The following is a 19,440-nucleotide window of genomic DNA, read 5'->3' on the forward strand; positions in this document are numbered from 1 at the left end:
CAGCAGCCAATCAAATACAAGTAACAGAAAAAACTACAACACCCAGGATACCTAACATCCTGTCACATGGTCCAATCACTGTCCATGTCCTCTGCTATGAGTCCTTTGACCTATGAAGTCACTTCCTCTTTCTTTGCTGCTTCGCAGCAGATAAGTACACGTTTATTTTCTCTCCTGCATTCTGAATGTATTACGAGTGTTTTTAATTGTGTAATTGGTTTAAATAAGCGTCGCAATTCAGCGCGCTTTCATGCTATTGATGTAAGCGCCCTCGCGCTTAATATTTTGGCATTTTGCCAATTTGTGTAGCCCGTCTTTTGGGTGGAGCGGGAGCTGAGCTGCCCTCTGGCAGTCTTTTTTCTATTTTTAGCGCGCACACGCGCGCGCATTATCGAGCCGATCTCTTTCCAGATTGGAAATCGATCGGCTCATGTATGCTGCGTGTTAGTCTGTGCCCAATTCCCTCAGCTAAATATTGCTCCCTGACGCCCAGCAGTTATTAAAGGCTGGCTGGGTTGTAAAATAAAGAACAGGCTTCTGCGTAGAGTGCTTTTCAGGTCGCTCCCTCCACACTTTAATTAAGGGCTCCTTTTCCTGGCCTGAACTTGGGGTTTTTGCACTCCCCCGATTGGACCCTTGGTTTATAACAATTTTTCCTCCTCAGTATTGTTACTATCCTTGAACCATGGCTCAATGGGATGAGCAGGAAACCGAATACTACACAGAAGAGTTGGGTAATCAACTTGAGGTTGATCTGGTGGAAGCCCTTGATACCAGGGTCCAACAATCAGTTAATGAGGCTCTAATGAAAGCTCTGGGCCCTTTTTCTGAGCAAATATTTGACCTCGCCCGATCCCAGGGTTGGTCTCAGGGACAACAAGAACCCAAAAAATAAAAAGATAAAGCCAAAAATCTGGAACAAGGAGCAGAGGTCAGTGCTATTCATGCTGACGCTTTCGAGAAACTGCGAAAAAAACGCAGTGGCGAACACAGTTACAGTTCGAAAAAAGGAATCCCCCTTTCTTCCTCTTCCTCTGATAAGACTTCCTCCTCTGATGATTCAGATGGTTCCGATGACCCTGCACCGAGCAAGAAAAGTAAGAAAACGCCCCCCCACTCCAGGTTCTGGACTTTGATCCTACAGAAATTATTCATCCCAGGTCCTCCAATTGGGTTCCCTCTCCCGAAGTAGCGCAATATGTTCAAGCCAATTTGCGAAAAAGCTTCGATAAAGAAGTTAGGTCACGCCTGAAGGCGGAATGCCCCAGATCTGACCTGGAAGGCAAGGTGTCTGAATCTCCGGAGATAGACCTCACCATGGTCACCTTCATGAAAAAAATAGCTAAAGATCCCAAAAAAGGCTTAGACCGCTCATGGCGCAGCTGCCAAGACAAACTATTGGACCTTTCAGGACCCCTGACTAAGATCCTGGAATTGGCATATGTAGCCAAAGAATCTGGTTCTCCGGTGGACACCGATGTCCTTATCTGGTGGGCACAAAGAGCTGTGTGTCTTTTAGGTAACTCTAACTGTGCCATTTCAGCAGAACGAAGGAAATCGGTGCTTATGCGCATTGATCCCAAATTATCGGATCTTGCGTCTTCTGAAGCGGGACCTTCGGCCGAAGGACTGCTCTTTGGATCCTCATTCATTAAAGACCTAGCTAAGTTTTGCTCCACTTTTTCTTCCCTTGACAAAGCACAAATGTCACTTAAAAAGGTTTTCAAACAAGGCCTTTTTGGCAGGGCCGGTCGTTACGGGGGACGTATGTCCGGCCGCAGCTCCTTTACCAGTCCCCAAAACTACTATCCAAGAGGCAGAGGTGGTTGGTACGGAGATCAAGACTCCACCGTCTACCCCACGCGACCCAGAGGGGGTCGACCCCGCTTCCGCAGGGGTCATCGCAGGGGACAACAAGGAGCTATTCAAGACTCAAGTTTCACAGGTGAGCATTATTCATTTTTCCAAGGTCAAACTTGGGGGCAGAATTGCATCTTGCTTAGCAAATTGGAAACGGATATCCAGAGATCCATGGGTTCTCCAAACAGTAGAGGGATTTTGACTGGAGTTTGTCAGTACCCCCAAACAACTCTCCCCCCCTTCACTAATGTGTTTTTCCCAAGCAAATCAAGATTTTATATACAAAGAAGTGCAAGCTCTCTTAGACAAAGGAGCCGTACAATTTGCTTCCCCTCATCCTTTCGGTTTCCTCAGCCCTATTTTTGTAGTAGACAAAAAGGGAGGAGGTCACCACTTAGTCTTAAACCTAAAGGATTTCAACCACTGGATTCTGTACAGATATTTCAAGATGGAGGGTATCCACATGTTAAGGGACATCCTGTTAGAAGGGGATTGGATGATGTGTCTGGATCTAAAAGATGCCTATTTGTTGATTCCAATTTTTCCTCCCCACAGACGATTTCTACAATTTCAGTGGAAGGGTCAATGCCTGGAGTTCCTGGCACTCCCATTCGGTCTATCGTCAGCCCCTTGGTGCTTCATGAAGCTACTGAGACCAGTGATGGAATGTCTCAGAACCAAGGGTGTCAGATTGATTATATATCTGGAGGATATTCTGCTGATGGCTCAGTCCCCTCAAGTCCTAGTCTCGCACTTGGATTGGACCATCAGTCTCCTACAGGATTTAGGTTTTCTGATTAATGTACAGAAGTCATTGTTGAAACCCACACAGATAATAGAGTTTCTGGGCTTCCAGATAAATTCCACGTTATGTCAAAATCTCCTTCCATCTCAGAAGATACGCAATATCAAGAGAGAATTGAGATCGGTTTTAACCTGTCAGACCGTATCATTGAGGAATATAGCCAGAATAGTGGGCTTATTAGCTTCATCTATTCAGGCGATATTCCCGGCACCCATACATTATCGGACACTTCAGAGGCTCAAGATCAGACATTTACAACAGGGTCTGAGTTACTCAGAACAAATCCCATTGACTACCGAAGTAAGATCGGAGTTTCAATGGTGGCTTCATCATATGGAAGCTTGGAATGGCAGAGCGATTTTCGGCTCTCGCCCGGAGGTAGTGATAGAATCCGATGCCAGCAGATGGGGTTGGGGAGCTCGTTGCAACTCCCTAGTGACGGGGGGCAGATGGTCAGAATGAGAACAATCCCTTCACATCAATTGTCTGGAACTTCTAGTGGGTTCATATGCCATAAAGAGTCTCTCCCCGCAGAAAACAGAATGTTGCATACTATTACGGATGGACAATATATCGGCCGTGAGGTATGTCAACAAACTGGGAGGCACGAAGTCCAGAATCCTGGCGGAGATTGCCAAGGATTTCTGGCATTATTGCCTATCTCAACGTCTAGTAGTCATAGCGGAATACCTGCCTGGGGACCAGAATATCATAGCAGACTGGAACTCCAGATACCTATCAGACTCCAGCAATTGGAAGTTAGATCCACGGATTTTTGCTCAGATAGTCAAGGAAAGGGGCAATTGCGAAGTGGACCTGTTTGCATCACGTCTCAATTGCCAATTTCAAAAATTTTACAGTTGGCGTCCAGACCCTTATGCATTAAAGACAGATGCCTTTCTTCAGGACTGGTCCCAGTTTCGAGGCTATGCATTCCCTACTTTTCTGATGATTGCCAGAGTTCTGTCTCATGTGTGGAGACAGAAAACAGAGGTTGTTCTGGTGACTCCGTTTTGGAGAGCACAGCCTTGGTTCCCCAGTGCTCTGCATTTAGCCTGTGCCTCTCCTCTTCTGATTCCTCCTTGTCCGAATCTTCTCTTGAGTCCAGAGGGCCTTCAACATCCTCTGATCTTGTCAGGGAAGTTAACACTTCTGGTCTGGTTAATTTCAGGTCGAGATGGAATAGTCGAGATGGAATACCCCAGATGTTTCGCAACAAGCTGCGGAGTTCATTAAACAGGCCTGAGCCAGTAGTACCCATAAGAGATATAATTCAGCCTGGCACAGATGGTATTGTTGGTGTGATGGAAGGGGTGCCAATCCAGTGAAAGCACATTTTGGCTTGATTGTTAACTTTCTAGCAGAACTATCTAGCTCGGGTTTGGCTTATCGGACGGTCAATCATTTTAGATCTGCCATTTCAGCTGGACATTCGCAGTTAGAAGGTAAGCCCATTGGAGAACATCCATTAATTTGCAAGCTTTGGAGGGGTATACGTCTTTCTAAACCCCCTCAACCTAAATATACTGTTTTATGGGATGTTAATATTATTTTAAAATTCCTTGATTCTTGGCCTGCCAACAGATATTTGTCTCGCAAACAACTTTCAGCTAAGCTAACCATGCTGTTATGCCTTGTCTCTTGCAAAAGAGTATCGGACGTCAGAGCCTTAGATTTAGCAGGTAGAACTTTTTCACCAGAAGGAGTCTCCTTTTCGGTGACAAGAAGAACTAAAACAAATTGCAGGTCAGTATCCTATCCAGTTTATACAGAAAATTCGAAATTATGTGTTGTTCAGTGTTTAAAGGATTATGAAGTTGTCACAGAAGAATTTCAACAGGATGAAAAAAGGTCAATTGTTAATTGCTTTGCAAAAACCTTTTAAACCAGTTTCCTCAGCTACTTTAGGTAAATGGATGAGATGGTTGATGAGTGAAGCAGATATTGATACCTCGGTTTTCGGGGCCCATTCTGCTAGAGAGGCTATGGCTTCAAAATCATTTGCCTTAGGTTCTCGTTTAGAGGACATAATGAAAGCTGCAGATTGGTCTTCAGAAAATACTTTTCGTAAGTTTTATCATAAACCTGCATTGGATGTAGCTAGTGTGGTGATGGAACAGCTTTGAACTAGCATAATCGGAGCCTCCGGTCCTGACATAGAATAAAAAAAATTCTAGCTATTGCGTCAAGAATTTTCAATTCTATTAAGGACACGGAGGCGAGGATTATCCCTCCCTTGTTATATATATGGAATATTTATTATCAATTATTGTACATATCTGATGATATATTGTTATTTAACCCTCCCATTATTTTCAATTATAAAGTTTGAGATAAGGTATACTTTATGCGATATTACCTGCCTGTTTATTGTTACAGCTTCTGATCAGAAAAACGCCTGAAATTCGCAACCTCGAGAAAGTTGGGTTATAATGTTCTAACCAGTTGTTTCTCCGGCATGGAGCCTTCCAAGTTTCGGTTCTTCAGTATGGAGAAGAAGTTCATGACTCCGGATTACGGGATGGCGTAAGAAGTTCGATTTCAAGTTAATTTTATCTGTTTTGAACAAAGAAAGAGGAAGTGACTTCATAGGTCAAAGGACTCATAGCAGAGGACATGGACGGTGATTGGACCATGTGACAGGATGTTAGGTATCCTGGGTGTTGTAGTTTTTTCTGTTACTTGTATTTGATTGGCTGCTGTTTAAGTCAGTAAAGAAAGAGAAAGCATAAGCATAATCCTCGCCTCCATGTCCTTAATAGAATTGAAAATTCTTGACGCAATAGCTAGAATTTTTTTTACTCCAGCCCCTATTTGGACCTTGTAAGTCTCCAAAACATCTAGTGGAGATGTGTTTATCAATAAAGGAGACTATTCAAATTTCCCATTTGGGTTTTCTCCAGTCAGGTAAACACAGGGAATTTAAGTATGAAGACTGGTTACAGAAATTGTGTGTGATATAAGTTGAAATAATTTGGCACACCTTGTTTAGGTGTTAACAAATTATTGGCTCTTGCTGTCAGATAAGGGAACTTAGGGGCATATTTATACTTGTTTTGCCAGAACTTGCGTCTTTTTTTAATTTTATTTTAAACAAATTTTTACAAATTTGGTGCAAAACTAACTCCATATTTATACTTGGCGCTAGACCCATCTAGCACCAAATTTATGGAGTAAGTCATTTTTTGGACATGGAAACCTACCTTGCGTTAATGTGATGCAAGGTAGGCGTTCCCGTACAAAAAATGGCTCTATGGCCTCAGCGCTATATTTATCCCCCCCCCATGCTAAAATCAGGCATGGGGGGAGGAGGGGTCAAATAATGGTGCAAAGCTTGCTTGCTTTGCACCATTATTTAATGCCTGGGTCAGGGAAGGTGTTAGGAGACTTGAAGGCCTATTTCCATGGTGGGGCATCATGGAATAAGCCCATAGGTGCTGACCCCAGGGACACCCCAACCAACACCAGAGGGACAGCAGAGGATGGGGGACCCCATCCCAGGTAAGTATAGGTAAGTACAGGTAATCTTTTTTTTGTTTTTTTTGTAAGTGCTATGGCCATGCCCAGGGGACCCTGTTCCCCTCTGCTGGCCAGTGGGGTGGTGGGCATGACTCCTGTCTTTTCTAATACAGAAGTAATGTGGTATCGATGGTTTTGCGTCAGAAAATGACTCTAGGCTGGTTAGTTTTATTTTTATTTTTTTAACTCTAACCTGCCTAACGTCATTTTTTGGTGCAAAACCCCCTTCTCCCATACCGCCAGCCCTACCTGGCTAAAATCTTTTTTTTTTTTTTACGCTAACCTACCGTTTGCACCCGCTTGCGCACCATTCCATAAATATGGTGCCCGGCTGGTGCTCAGAAACTGTGCAAGCCGGTGCTAAACTGTGAACTGCGTTAGTGCAGTTTTGCACTAAAAAGTATAAATATGCTCCTAACAACGCCTGACAGACTTTTCTTTAATGAAGCATTGACTTGAAATATAAGGAATATGACTACCACTAATCTCTCACAGCTTGATTAGCTTTTACAGATATTTTTGTCTGCTGTGGGGCAAGAATAAGAGAAATACATATTATGTGTAAGGGTTGATCATATTGATTACTGGTATATTAAGACCATTAAATTAACAGCATAGTTCATAGTTTAAATGCCAAAACAAGAACCATTTATTGGTGAAATACCACGTTTCTCCATAATACATGTTGACATCTAATCTGCAATTTACCTTGCCACTTTTTTCACAACTTCCAAAATCACTGTTGAAAAAAGAAAATACTCAAGTTGTGACAATTTTTTCCAAAATATAAAACAAAAGAAACTTAATCACAATATGAAATTAAAGACAAGAAGTTTATTTACTTTGTTCATTGTGTTTATTACATCTCAAAGGGCACACATGCACTGGCGATTCCAAACAAAATACAAAGGAAAGCCATTTTGAAATGTACTTTGTATAATTTTCCCCGATTACAGTGTATGTTTATCCCCACAGTAAATCCAGAAACAACCACTTATCTTATGGTACCATACATCAATTACATAGTTAATTTGAAAGACTTACAGAAGGTGAATGTCTTTCTAACCCGATATGCTTTCACAAACAGCTGCCAAGCCACTTTTCAACACTGATAAACAGTGACTTCATTTGAATGCATCAAAAACTTAAGCCAAGACACCAGCGTAAAGACTATGAACAATGAAAATGCGATCACAAATTAAAAAAATAAATTATTATGTAATAGTGTTTACAGAAGAACTTGATGTAGACAGAGGGAATATACTTCCTGCACATTTTGAGAATAATAGACTAAACAAACAAACAAGCAAATTAACAAAGATGAACACAAAACAACGTAAAAAATAAATTGCCAACTTATCGAGATGGTCTGACGAAAGGTGATCCAAAAAAGTCTGTTTTCAAGAATTTAAATCCCTCAAAATGACAGACACATTTGGCTTTTTTTTTGCTTCACTGTGCTAAACAGTTTACCTGGGGTCAAGCACATTAAACTGACACATATGCTGATCCATGTACAAAAAATTAAATGTATAATTAAAATATACAATTTAAATAAAATAGTGATAAATAAGAATTTCTTTCCGATATGATGTTCATGCTTGTTACAGTAGCCTCAAAGAGCTGTGTGTGTGTCATGGAAGATTGCATTTTTTAAATATTAATTCAAATTATAAATATTTCTTAGCATATACAGTACCACAAAAATAAAACAATTTCCACAACAACGCAAGTTCCCATGAATGGAAAAGTAGCCTACACAAAAGAACAGACCTTTGTATATACGGAGAGGGTTCGCCTTGCTACTCAATATGATAATCACACCATGTACGTTTTTGTAGCAAATACACAGGTAAAACGCAAATGCTGTGGTTTGTCAAAAAGGTATATACATAAAAGCCTCCAAAACACAGACACGTTGCTCCGAGTGGATCACCAAAAACAGTTGCATCATCTTCCCTCAAAAGTTTAGAAAACACTAGAAGGCATCAATAACATACATCCATTGTTTAAACTGTAAGACACAGAAGGAACCCATTTTCACAAAAATGGAGGTAAGAGTAGGGATAACAGCTAAGGTAGTACACATTCCTAATGTTCACTTTCACACCTGTGCTACAACTTTCAGAAGTAAAATTAGGTCTGAAGAAGCACTGGGTTTGGTAGTGGTGGCTCATTTCAAACTGAGCTTAAATAGGTCACTGGTAGGCTCCAAACTCTCACATTCCCATCACAAAAGTGCAACTGCAAAGAGAAAACACAACAGTTAGAACTGCACTCACACCCATTTCCTCAGTAATTTCCACATTTTGTTTGTCCATTTTAAATCAGAAACATGACATTGTTCACCAGGTCACTTTCTGGATTCATAAATTGTAACATTTTAGTTTTTTTTTTGAGAGTCGGCAGCAATAGTAATATTCTGATTTATTAATTAAAAGGGCCACCAGTAAACGAGGTCACAATACATCTCAAAATCCAAGTATACTCCATGAAACAAAGCAACATTCTAGAATGTGTACTGCTGATGATTGGTAAAGACCAGACTTGGTAAAGTGAGCTGTCTTTTTACTCTATAGTGAATGGCTACTTTAAATTATAAATTCCAAGAAGAAATCTTCTCCCTCATGATGATGGGGGTGAATTACACCACTGGGTTCCCATTTGAACAATAGTTCCTCCATAAATTGGAGAGATTTTCCCTTACCACCTATCGTAAGTCAAGCCACTAGTCTTTACTAAATAATCTTCTAGGCATAAAAACGAAATACAATAAATGTCAAATGTATTCAGAAGTCGAGAAGTTAAAGCTCAGTACTGTGTTTACATGCAAGGAAAGTGAGTATAATTATGAGTTAAATTGCTAACCATCCAACTTAATGATCTAGGCTCATGCTAATGATATAGGTCTCTTGTAGGATTAAGTTGCTCGTGCACAGCATACAAACCCAACAGTTCTGTGGTGACTTCATACCAATGATAGCACACAGAGCACAAGGGTCCACGTGATCCCTAAATAGGCGAGGCAGAGGGAAAGCTGCTACAAGCAGCCAATGAAACATCAATCATGATTTAAACATGGAGCACTGCAGCTTAGGCTACCTAAGCGGAAAACAATGGAGAGTAAAGCGACAGAATATATCAAAATAAGAGAACATGCATTGGCAAAGCCAACAGGTTTTGCCTATTGTGCGAGTCATGCTGTTTTTTTTTTTTTTTTACTTTTAGTAATATTGCACTGCAGCTCAACTGCTCTGCAATATGTAAAACAAAAACTGAAAGTCAACATGATTCGCATAGGTGGAACCTATAGGCTTTGCCAATGCTTGTTACCTTTTACCACACTGATTACAGTGGGGTTAGTGCTATATAAATGCCACAATGCAATACATTTGCATTAATTTTTTAGCTGCACATCAGATGTTTACCCTTCCACCAGTTTGCTTCTGTAACACTCTTTGTGATTAAATGAAAGGAGAAATAACTTTGGTGTGCTAACTGGCTCTCTAAAAATCGCAAACTCGAGAACTGGACAAATGCCTAATTAGGACATGGAATGGCCTTTTTATTACTCACAAGTACTGGCACAAATGTTGAGAAACACATGGTGGCATGGCAAATCACCAAAATTGTGATAATCTTGTGCAAATAAGGAAAACGTTACTTACCCAGTAAGTGGCATGTAGTGCTGTAGATTCACATGCATGGCATAAGTCCACAATTTAGTGTTGGACTACGAGTTGTTTTTCTTCTAAGAATGTTTTCGAGTCACAAGACCGAGTGACTCCTCCTCTCGGTGACAGTGCTCATGGGCAATGTGTCCTTTGTTAGATTGTTTTCCCGCAGGAGGGTGAAGTAAAGAGTATGGAAAATGTCACTTACCCGGTGTACATCTGTTCGTGGCATGTAGTGCTGCAGATTCACATGATCTGCATAGCTTTTCCGACATCTAGTGTTGGGCTCCGAGTGTTACAAGTTGTTTTTCTTCTAAGAAGTCTTTTTGGAGTCACAGGATCGAGTGACTCCTCCTCTCGGTTACAGTGCGCATGGGCATCGACTCCATGTTAGATTGCTTTCCTGCAGAGGGTAAGGTAGGAGTGATAGAGTATAAAGAAAAGAGATGTCCATGCTAAATTAAAACATATATATATATATATATATATATATATATCTACATCTACATATGTATAAATGTTAACTCAAATGACTACAGGCTGCCGGGGAGGTAGGAGGGTGCATGTGAATCTGCAGCAGAACATGCCACAAACAGATGGGGCAAGTGACATTTGCCGTCCGATGGCATGTGTAGCTGCAGATACACATGCTGTGCATAGACTACAAGCACTTAGTCCTCCCATAAAAGCGGTGGTTAGTCTGTAGGAGTCAGAGGTGTTTTAAATAATGTTCTGAGTACAGCTTGACCCACTGTGGCTTGCTGTGTTGCTAAAAAACCTACACAATAGTGTTTAGTAAATGTATGTGGTGTTAACCAAGTAGCTGCTTTACATATTTCAGCCATTGGTATGTTTCCTAAAAAAGCCATTGTATCGCCTTTCTTCCTCTTGGAATGTGCTTTAGGAGTAACTAAGAGTTGTCTTTTGGCTTTAAGGTAGCATGTTGTCCATACGGATCAGAACCACTTTGTGGGAGAGTTGTGGCAGAAATGCTTTGAGCACTAGAAAGACTGCTAATAACTCCAAGTAGTTGATGTGATAAGTTTGTGGAATGGGATCTTATCTGCCTTGTATTCTAAGGTAGTTGAGGTGATGTATCTGTAGCGAGAGTGATTTGAGGCACAGGGTCTTGAAAGGGCAGCCCTTTTGAAAGGTTGATCGGATTCTAACATTGCAGAAAGGGGTAAGTCTCTCAGTCCAGCAACACTAGATCCTGAAGATGACCCTGTGACTGAGACCATTGATGAGACAGACACTGCTGTAATGATGCATGTGTAGTCTGGCATGAAGAACTATGGCAGCGCAGGAAGCCATCATCCCTAATAGCTGCATCAACAGTCTGACTGTGTAAATATGGTTCTCCTTTAATTGAGACAGAAGAGTTTGCAAAGCTTGAAGCCATGCTGGGATTGGATATGTCAACCTTGAATGAGTATTGAGAATTGCTCCCAGATAAGGCTGTATCTGTGAGGGTTGGAGATAGGATTTGAGAAAGTTGATTGTGTAGAAGGTTTCCTGTGTACCGAGTATGATTCTGACATTGTTGGATGATACTGGTTTTGATGAGCCAATTGCCCAAATATGAGAAAACGTGAATATGTTGTCTTCTGAGGAACGCAGCCACTACTGCTAAGCATTTTGTGAATATGCTGGGATCGGTTGTTACCCTGAATGGTGGAACCTTGAATTGATTATGTTTTCCCGAAAAGACAAATCAGAGATATTTGTGATGTGCTGGATGTATGGGAATGTGAAAAAAAGCATCTTTGAGATCTAATGCTGTCATGTAATTTCTATGCTGTAATACGGGAAAAACATCTTGCAGAGTGACCGTATGAAAATGCTCTGAAGGTATGTATAGGTTAAGAGGTTAGAGGTCCAGAATTGGTTTAATGAGCCGTCTTTCTTTGGTGTGAGGAAGTTTAGGGAATATACTCCTAACTCTTGTTGAGATAGGGGAACTAGTTCTATAGCCCCTTTGAGAATGAGATCATTGCGTGAGTTTGTGAACATGAGAGGGCATATTTGGTGGAGTGAAAATTAGTTCTAGACTATAACCATGTTGGATAATTGACTGAACTCATTGATCTGTGATGATACTGAAACATTGAGGACAGATATTTGCTAGTCTTCCTCCCAGCGGAGAGGTGTGTGCTGTTGTGATTTGTAAGAAGTCACTGTCTTGTATTTGAGGCAAAATGTCTAGAGGTTAACGCCTTACCACTGCCTCTTATTTGCGCCCCTGTAAGAGCCTCTGAAGGAACCTCTATTGTACCTTGTTTGGTTTGGGAGGTGGAAGGCTCGTTAGATGACTTGAAATCTCCCCTAAATGTTGGCCTACAAAAAGTACCCCTAGTTGGTTTAGTTACTAAGCCCCCCATTACTTTAGCTGTTTGAGTCTTTTTTCAGCTTGTCAATAGTGGTATCAACCTCTGGGCCAAATAAGTGTTCTTCATCGAAAGGCATGTTGACAATTGCCTTTGTATTTCTGGCTTGAAGCCTGAGCACTTCAACCAAGCATGCCTTCTTATGAGAACACTGGTGTTAACACAATGTTCTGCTGTATCTGCTGCATCAATGGCACATCAGATTAAATTGTTTAAGATGGCCCCCCCCTTTGGGACTATCTCCGGACCTCTTTTTGATGTTGTTGTGGATGATACTGGAGCAGTTCCTCCATTTCTTCCCAGTGAGCCCTGTCATACCTTACTAGGAGTGCCTGAGAATTTGCAATTCTCCAGTGATTTGCAGCTTGAGCACCAACCCTTTTGCCCACTGCGTCCAGTTTTTTTTTTGCTCTCCTTTTCAGTAAGAGGAGTATCTCCTCTGGACTGACTTGGCACGCTTTTGTGCCGCACTTACGATTAGAGTCTGGTGGTAGTTGTGATTTTATAAATGTCGGATCTGAGGGTGCAGCTCTGTATTTCTTTTACTCGACCCTTGGTGTAATCACTCTTGACCTAACAGGCTCTTTGAGGATCTCGGTGGCATGTCTAAGCATACGTGGCAGCATGGGTAGGAACTGACTCTTTATGGGTGTTGATGAAAGTGTCAAAGAGGAAATCCTCTTTGCTAGGGTCAGTGTGCATATGTACATTATGATATACCATTGCACTTGCAATAACTTGGTTGTATGCTGTTGTTTCATCAGAGGGTGAAGGCCTGGAGTATAAAACAGCGACATTGGAGAGTATGGGATCTGGATCATATAAATGCCATGGATCTAGATCTTGTGGAACATAACCTAAGTCATCTCTATGAGGTGATGATTACCCTTATGGAGAGAATTGTGGCTGTATGAAAGATGTAGGAAATTGTGGTGATGGTGGAGTAGGATGAAGTACAGGAGAGTGAGGTGGAGAAGGCTGAGGTTGATCTGGAGCCTTGTCTTTGTCCTTGGAGACTTTTTTTTTTTTTTTTAGGAGGAGGAGCAGTGTCCAATGTTTCTTGAAAGGTAGGGTCTCCTTTTAATTGGAACAGGCGGAGAAGCAATTATTTTCCTTGTTCCTATTTGTATATGAATTTTGCGCTGACGAGCGTCCATGACTTCCAAAATGGGGTCCACTTGCGAAGTCCCTTCAGCTGAAATTGTGGAGTCTTCTGTAAGCATAATTTTCGATTCTGAAATTTTCGGCATTGGAGTTATTCGGACCGAAGGTGTCGGCTCCGAAGCTGATGTTGAAAGCTTCCTATTCAGGGCCTAAGTGCTCGAATTGAAAGCTTGACTCGATCCCGATATTGGTTGGGATGCTGTTGAGTCTTTGGTCAGTGCCGAAGACACTTTGGTCTTTGCAACTTTCAGTGCTGAACCGTAGGGTGGGGCATCTGAATATAATTTTCAGATCCTACCATGGGCCGAAGGCAGTGGTGGACCGATGACCAGCTTGGAAGTCTTTTTCAACATCTTTATGTGCAAAGATGGGGTGTTGTACTCACATACTATGTTGCTGGAATTGACTGGCTCTCGATGTCAGAATCTTCATCCAAGTTGGAGTCTCGGGTAGAGAGGGCTGCCTGATGTTCAGTTTCTTCTTGTGCATGTTCCTCTCTGAAGATGTCAGGAGTGTTGCCCAGTGTCTTGGAAGTCATCTCCAATGACGCGCTCTTCAGTCCTGGAGTCTTTTTCGATCAGGCGTCGCAGGTCTCTTCTTTATGTTCCGAGGACAAGCACAAGTTACACATCAAGTGTTGATCTGTGTATGGCAACTTGGAAGGCATTGAGGACAGAACCTAAATGGAGTTCGTCCCATTAGCCCAGCATTTTTTGGCAGCAAATTAACAGAGTAGGCCCAAGAAGGGTTTGAACGCCATTAGGGGCGTTGAACCGACCCCGACGCTGAAAATCAGATTGATTACTTAAAGTGCGGAAATATGCTATCAAAATACTATACCGTTGGCGAAAAAATGACGGAAAGGAAAGTTCGAAAGATCGAACTGAGAGGAAACCCGTTCAAACCAGACAGTGAAGAGAAAAAAAATCTAACAAAAGAACTCAATGCCCATGCGCACTATCACCAAGAGGAAGAGTCACTTGATCTCGTGACTCGAAAAGATTCTTCGAAGAAAAACAACTTGTAACACTCCGAGCCCAATACTAGATGGGATACTTATGCAAAGCATATGTATCTACAGCCACACATGCCATCGAACAATAAATTACTGAAGTACACCATGGTGACAGGCTTTCTAGTATTTGCTGAAATTCAACTTACGGGCAGAGAAGTAGATGCAATTTTAAGGAGAACAATGCACTGGTCTCAATCTAAGATAAACCACCTCTTTCCCCTCCACACACAAAATTGGAGACAATGGGCATGCGCAGGTGGAAGTAACAGACAGTGTCAGTACTAAAAAGTGCCTTCTGTCTGCTTGAAGTTGGGTAGGTGTTCGTGTGTTGCACATGGTAGTTTTTGAATAGGACGTGCTGTACGGGCCGAAATGTTGGGTAGGTTGCACGAATAGAGTGGTGCAAGAGTATGTAGCGCTAGGAAGAGCTGCTGCATGCTTCTGCTTCATTCATATTTAAGGTATAGCCTATCAATCCAGGTATAAGGTATACTCACCAATGCCAGGCTTAAGGTATGGTCTCCAATTCTAGTCTCCTAGCTACCCGTTCACTTCAGCAAAGTTTACTCTAAAAAAGCTGATCTCCATGAAGTGCTCACAATATGGAATGCATGATGAATATAACTTTAGAAAGCATACATGAGCGGATAACTATTTTGTTATTTCCAAACTCTATTTTACTTGTTTTATTCATGTCCGAACGATGACAAAGATTCCAGTTGACTTGCTGGGTTCGAACCTGCGAGCAAAATGTTAAATCCAGCACTTGTAATGGATGCAACAGTCAACTGCACCACTATATAAGGCTTAATTTATGGGGTTTCTCACTACAGAAAAACCAATAGGTTATTTTGCATTAGCATAGTAAAGGTGTGACTGAAGCAAACACAAAATAAAACAAATAAAAAATAACTTCCACTAGCAGTGACAAAGAAAGCAAAAAAAAGGAGTCATAAGAAAGATAGTAAAACAAAAACAGCAGATGACTCAGCATCCAAAGACATTAACTGAAATCTTTCCAAACGGCGCTGCCAATGTTTTCAAAAGCAAATCATATGTTTTGACTCCTAAAATAGGTTTACTCACTGATTTCACAGACACTAGAGGTAACACACTGTACACATTCACCCCCCCCTTACAACTTAAAAAACTGCCAAACAGTTGTACATTCTCATAGCGGTTCCGAAAAGAATTACATGAAAGTCTCGGTGAAGACTCTCCGTCTTCTTGGCGCAGTAGGACGGAAGTGTAATGGATGACGGCAGGAAGGAAGTTTCTGGATGAGGGTCACTTTGCGCAGTGCGCACAAAGGGCCATATTTATACTTTTTGACGAAAAACTGCGCTAACGCAGTTTTGCGTCAAAAGAATTAGCGCCGGCTAACGCCATTCTGAAGCGCCATGCGGGCACCGTATTTATTCAATGACGTTAGCCGGCGTTAGCCGCCTGCGCTGCCTGGTGTGCGTGAAAAAAAACGACGTACACCAGGCAGTGCCGGCGTAGGGGGATATGGAGCTTGGGTGCCACAAAATGGGGCAAGTCAGGCTGAGGCAAATTTTTCGCCTCAACCCGATTTGCGCCATTTTTTCCGACTCCCAACCCCCATTGAAATGACTCCTGTCTTAGCAAAGACAGGAGTCATGCCCCCTTGCCCAATGGCCATGCCCAGGGGACTTATGTCCCCTGGGCATGGTCATTGGGCATAGTGGCATGTAGGGGGGCACAAATCAGGCCCCCCTATGCCACAAAAAAAAAAAAAAACTTACCTTAATGTCCCTGGGATGGGTCCCTCCAGCCTTGGGTGTCCTCCTGGGGTGGGCAAGGGTGGCAGGGGGTGTCCCTGGGGGCTTGGGAGGGCACCTCTGGGCTCCTTCCGAGCCCACAGGTCCCTTAACGCCTGCCCTGACCAGGCGCTAAAAAACGGCGCAAAAGCGGGCGGACGTTATTTTTTTTGACCCGCCCACTCCCGGGCGTGAATTTTGCCCGGGAGTGTAAATACGGCGCACATGCCTCGGAGTCAATTTTTTTGACGGGAACGCCTACCTTGCATATCATTAACGCAAAGTAGGTGTCCACGCTAAAAAATGATGCAAACTCCATGGACTTTGGCGCTAGACGCGTCTAACGCCAAAGTATAAATATGGAGTTAGTTTTGCGTCGGAATTGCGTCAAAAAAAACGACGCTATTCCGGCGCAAAGTGTTGTAGTTTTTACGGAAACCCAAGATATCGGTGCTGTAGGTCCAGTTCAGTTACGAAGAAGATATTTAATACTGCAATAATATTTAAATATATTCAATAAAATGAAAAAGCAAATCTGGCATTTGTAAAATAAACAAAACTTTGTTTGGAACAATAAAGGAACTCGTGCCTTCACATTTAAATGACCGGAAAAGCAAGTATGGCAAAGCATAAAAGAAGCTAGAGTAAGGGTTAGATCAGCCAACCTGGAAGCTGAGAAACAGAGTTTGAGTCCCCCAGGAGGCACAACATCCATTGTTTCTGGGCAAATTGCTTAATCGCTCCATGTCTGTAAAGAGCTCCAACTCGTTCGTGCGACGTGTAAAATAGCAAATCAAGTGAGAAAATAAATAAACAAAGGTTTGTTTGTTACAATACAGAAACTCGTGTCTTCACATTTCAAGGGCCAGAAAAGCAAGTAAGGCGAGGCAGAAAAGAAACTAGCTGTAAGGTTCAGAGAGGGCGACCTGGAAGATGGAGAACAGGGTTCAAGTCTCCGATGGGAGGCACAACATCCATTGTTCTGTGTAATCATTTAATCTCTCTAGGTTTGAGGTATTTGTAAAATAGTAAATGAATTAAGAAAAAATTCTAGCAAAGGCCATGGAAACAGTAGTCCCCAAAAGTGGATGTAAACCGCACTTGGGCCTCAGGACACTCATAAGAGCAAACACAATGAGGAAGAGCAGGAAATAGTATGCCACAGCCAACAGAAATTGAGGAAAAGTAAGTGTCAAGCACAGGAACCAATGAAAAGCAAGTAAAGCAAGGGGGCGGCATGTATACCCCTTTTAAGATATATAATAACAAAGGATTTCACAAACACTGTGCAGGTGAAAGCTAAAAACCAGAGCAATGCCCTACGTAGGAATACACTGAACATTAGGCAAGCAGGTTAATAATCCTCAACCATCAGCAGAATAGATGAAAAAGAAAACCAACACCCTTGTACAGAAAGGGGTCATGCCTGTGCGTGAAATTCACAGCCGCACTGCACCTAATGTCGATCAATTAATCAATCAGTGTATTTGTAGAGCGCACTACCACCCGTGAGAGTCTCAAGGCACTGAGGGGGGGCAGGGTGGGTGGGTGCTGCTACTGCTCAAATAGCCAGGTTTTGAGCTGCTTCCTGAAAATCAGCAGGTCTTCGGTCTGTCGCAGGGGCAAAGGAAGGGTGTTCCAGGTCTTGGCGGCTAGGTGGGAGAAGGATCTGCCTCCGGTAGTTGCTCTCCGGATGCGGGGACGGTGGCGAGGTCAGCTGAGCGGAGTTGGCGGGAGGGGTTGTAGAAGGTGAGTCGTCTGTTGAGGTAGGCTGGACCAGTATTGTGGAGCGCCTTGTGTGCGTGGGTGAGGAGCTTGAAGGTTATCCTTTTGTTGACGGGGAGCCAGTGTAGGTCTCTCAGAAGGGGGGTGATGTGGCTGTGGGCATCGAGGATCAGGAGTGCGGAGGCGTTTTGTAGGAGTTTGGCCGGGGCTCCTGTGTAGAGGGTGTTTCCGTAGTTAAGTTTGCTGCTGACAAGGGCTTGGGTGACTGTTCTTCTTGTATCTGCGGGGACCCATCTGTAGATCTTGCGGAGCATGTGGAGGGTGTTGACGCAGGTTGAGGAGACAGCGCTGACTTGCTTGGTCAAGGAGAGTGCTGAGTCAAGGATGATGCCCAGGTTGCGTGCGTGGTTGGTGGGTGTTGGGCCGCTCCCAGAGCGGTCGGCCACCAGGAGTCGTCCCAGGCTGAGGGGTTGGCGCCGAAGATGAGGACCTCCGTCTTATCAGAGTTCAATTTCAGTTTGCTGTTCCTCATCCATTCGTCAACGGTCTTCATTCCTTCGTGGAGGTTGGATTGGGCGGTGAGGGGGTCTTTGGTGAGGGAGATGATCAGTTGGGTGTCGTCGGCGTAGGAGATGATGTTGAGGTTGTGCAGCCGGGCGAGCGGGGCCATGTAGATGTTGAAAAGTGTAGGGCTGAGGGACGAACCTTAGGGAACGCCGCAGATGATCTTAGAGGCTTCGCAGCGGAAAGGGGGGAGGTGGACGCTCTGGGTTCTGCCGGAGAGGAAGGAGGTGGTCCACTCCAGAGCCTTGTCCCGGATCCTTGCGTTGTGAAGGACTGTGCATAGGATGCGATGGCAGATGGTGTTGAAGGCAGCCGAGAGGTGCAGGAAGATGAGGGCCGCAGTTTCGCCGTTGTCAAGCAGGGTCCTGATGTCGTCGGTGGCGGCGATGAGGGCGGTTTCCGTACTGTGGTTGCTGCGGAACCCTGACTGGGATGGGTCCAGGATGTTGTTTTCTTCGAGGTAATGGGTCAGTTGTCTGTTGACGATCTTCTCAATGACCTTGGCCGGGAATGGGAGCAGGGAGATGGGGCGGAAGTTCTTGAGGTCTCTCGGGTCCGCCTTGGGTTTCTTGAGTAGGGGTTTGATCTCAGCATGCTTCCAGCTCTCGGGATAGGTCGCGGTCTCGAAGGAGAGGTTGATGACTTTGCAGAGGTGGGGTGCAATGGTGGCGCTTGCTTTGTTAAAGATGTGGTGCGGGCATAGGTCTGACGGAGATTCAGAGTGGATGGAGCCAATGGTTTTGATTGTGTCGTCTTCGTTCACGTTGGCCCAGACTAGCAGTAGGTCGTAGTTGAAGGTTGGAGGAGAGTCTGAGGAGTCAGTGATTGGCGGGTGGTCTGGCTGTTGAAGCTGTCATGGATGTCTATTCTTGTGGTGGAAGAAGGTGGCGATGGAGTTGCACAGGTCTTGTGAAGGTGGGATGTCATTTGTGCTGGAGCTGGGGTT

General features: G+C 43.4%; 1 protein-coding gene across 1 annotated transcript in view; it reads right to left on the minus strand.

The window, feature by feature from the left end:
* Positions 1 to 7,024: 7,024 nt before the first annotated feature.
* LOC138261642 (clathrin coat assembly protein AP180-like) overlaps positions 7,025 to 19,440 on the minus strand; it is a 349,054-nt gene continuing 336,638 nt past the window's right edge. Inside the window, exon 15 of the mRNA XM_069210792.1 lies at positions 7,025 to 8,428. The gene's annotated coding sequence lies outside the window, so the exon portion shown is untranslated. The remainder of the gene's footprint in view (positions 8,429 to 19,440) is intronic.

Source organism: Pleurodeles waltl, chromosome 10 (assembly GCF_031143425.1).
Source record: "Pleurodeles waltl isolate 20211129_DDA chromosome 10, aPleWal1.hap1.20221129, whole genome shotgun sequence".
Classification (NCBI taxonomy): domain Eukaryota; kingdom Metazoa; phylum Chordata; class Amphibia; order Caudata; family Salamandridae; genus Pleurodeles; species Pleurodeles waltl.